The following is a 3161-nucleotide window of genomic DNA, read 5'->3' as shown; positions in this document are numbered from 1 at the left end:
GAATGACATAGGCAGACATGAATAGGTAATAAGAACCAAGTTTAGGGTATGTATAGAGGAGATGGTGATAAAGGGAAATATGGGAAAGTCTTCCTTCTCAGAGCAAGGCAGGTGTATCTTAGTGCAATTTTCCGAATTAATTTGACTTTGGATCATTCCTGAGTTTAAATAAATTGATAGAAGCTATGAATACTTGTCTAGGTATTGGCAGCAGACAATATCCCAGAGATAGAAGATAGGTTGTAGAAATTTAGAGCAAAACAAAAGAAATTAAGACCATTTTCATTTCCCCCTAATGAATAAATTTTAAAGGTATTTATTAAGTACTTGCTATGTGAAAAGTCCTGTGCTGGAAGTAGTATTTTCTTTTTCCTTTGCTTAGTGTTATGAACTTAGGTACAATTAAGCATACTTTACACCTATAAAATTTTGAAGTGAATATCAGCATACAAAGTAATAGCGATTCATCATATGGTCCCTTTGGGTCCCTTTCAGCTTTCTTTCTTATCCATTTGTACCTACATTGGTATATACATCTTTCTTTGTGTATACCTGTGGTCAGTGTGTGTGCAGCTCTTTCCAGGGTCATTGTCTTTGTTCACCATGTGAGAGTGGAATAAACCCTCCTTATACTTGATATCAATTGTGACTCTGTGATTTGCTACTAGTCATATGAGAGCAAACCAGTTTGCCTCATCTGTAAAGTGGGGATAATATTATTTTATGGTCATATAAGATCAGCAGTTGTGGACAGATTATGATATGGTTCCTTGGAAGAAATATCTAAATCAATGAAAGTACAGATCTGAATCTCTACTCTTTAGTTTTTAATAAAATTCAGTTTAAATTCTTGCTTTGGAAGAGATATTCCTCATTAGGAAGCAGCATGGCTATGGAAAAAGATTAGGTCTGAGGTCTAGGTCTTCCCGTGGCTTAGTTGTGTGACTCATTACAAGCCACCATCTACCTGTGTAAGCCTGTTTCCTGATGTCAAACGTGGATGATAACCGCCACATATTAAAATTTACAAGGCTGTTATGAGGAAAGGGCTTTCTGAACCTTAAAACACTATAGAAGTGGGAGCTGTAATTATTATCCATCTTCCTAAAATGTACCAGAGGGTCTCTATGGATATGACACAGTTTATTATCCCCATAATTAGTTGTATTTGCTTCATAAAAAAGAAAAATATGTCATTAGCACCAAAATTTTCTCCCAGAAGCCTAGCTCCTATGTTGTGGAACATTACACTCCACAGGATAGCCTGGGAAATGCTAAGAGGAGGCGACTCCTTCAGGCAGAATCCCCCATGCTATGGGCTCTCTATGAAAAGAATCCAGAAATTTCCATATGTGGGTTTTGTTTTTATCTAGTCCATTACTTTTTTTTTTAAATTAACCAACACCAAAAGAGAAAAGAACATGTTCACATTCAAAGTTGTAGAACAGAAAAACGATATTGATTATATGTAAAACTGTCTATTACATATAACTTGCAAAAATGTACTAAATTTAACATGTTATTTTCAAAGCTACCTTGCTTGTCTGTGTTTCCTTCTGAACTTTCCTTCTATTCTTTTCTGTGAAATTTAAATTTAGAATCATTGTAATAATTAATTCATTTTAAGCCTAGGAGTCATATAATTGGCCTTTCTGGTCCACGTACTATATCTTCTGTGACTTTAGGGAGATAATTTATTTTAGATGAAGAGTTAGAAGAATAATTGTAATCAATCTGAAACACACAATCCCCACCCCCACTGGCACACACACTTAGGAATATTCCTAACATTTAGGCAGTTTTAGCTTTTGAGTCAACAAGCATTTATTAAAGTGCCTACTAAGTGTTGGTGATAAAGATAATGGCCCAAACTACTCTTTTCCTCATGAACTTATAATCTAATGCACTTGAAGAAAACCTGTCAACTATATATAAACAAGATCTCTACAGGAAAAATTGGAGATAATCTCAGAGAGAAGGAGCTAGTATTAGTTTACATTTCTATTGATCTCTAGTTAACGCCTGGCCTCTTGGTGGTTAAGGCAAAATTCAGGTTACTGGAAACACTTGTGTAATTAAAAAGCAGGTTAGGTTACAGTGTCTGTTGATAGGCACCAGAAGAAGTTTGGAGGAAAAGCAGATCTTTTCTGTGAACTCTCTTCAGTCCTTCCATAAAACTACTGGCATCAGCTGGAGCCTTTTGCTTTGAGATGCATGTAGGGCATTCCTCAGTATCTCCCTTCTTTGCCACAGCTCAGTCCTCTTTTCTCTTTTCCTGTCCTCTGATTGCCCTTGACTTGCGGTTCATTTTGGATTATCCCTGGACATCCCCTTCCTGCATCTCCAACTGTCAGACTCTCAGAATCTTTCTCTAGTTCTCAGCTCTTCTTTTTATACACTTTATATAGGGCATGACCATGTCCCTCACCCAACGCTTGCAAGTGATTGGAGGAGAGCTACAGATTGTGGGCACACCTAATTCTGATTGATTCAGTCAAGAAGTGTTTTTACCTAACAAAGGTAATATATTTAAGTAGGGTGGGGTAATGAATAGAGCCTCTCCATTGCATGTTGTTCGTCCTTCTTTCAAAGAGGACCAAGGACATCACTGGGTGATTTCTTGACTTGTGTGTGTGAACTGGATTTAAGTGAGGCAGAGCTACACAAAGTCATCAGCCTCACTTCCTCTTCCAGAGTCATCAAAATCAAGTGACTAGACAAAAGTGAGGATGACTGGTGATGGCCCAGGATGCAGTGGATGACTTTGGCATCTTTGGCGTCTGACCAAGCTGTAAGCACTTTATAGTGCCTGCTTCAGCCACCTTCATGGCTGTTGGAATAAATTGTTCCCATCTGATCCTTCCACTAGAGAAAGTCTTCACGTGCTTGAGATCTCTAACTAACTGATGGGTTTGAAGCCTGCAGGCCACAACCTGGATTAGCCCATCTGCTGAGACTTTGTTCTCACCTGCCTATTCCACTAGGGGCAGACAACCCTCCAACTCACCAATGGGTTTGAATCCTGTAGGTTACCCTCAACCTGGTTTAGCCCATCTGCTAAGGTGGTCTACTGAGGTGTGGCCACTATACATGCTCCAGCTTGTTGGAGCCACAGGTGAGAGTTGGGTCAATCAGGTGGATACCAAAGGTGGATGAGCAGC

Source organism: Phascolarctos cinereus, unplaced genomic scaffold (genome assembly GCF_003287225.1).
Source record: "Phascolarctos cinereus isolate Bilbo 61053 unplaced genomic scaffold, phaCin_HiC Scaffold_4;HRSCAF=312, whole genome shotgun sequence".
Lineage (NCBI taxonomy): Eukaryota > Metazoa > Chordata > Mammalia > Diprotodontia > Phascolarctidae > Phascolarctos > Phascolarctos cinereus.
This window is presented reverse-complemented; position numbering follows the sequence as displayed.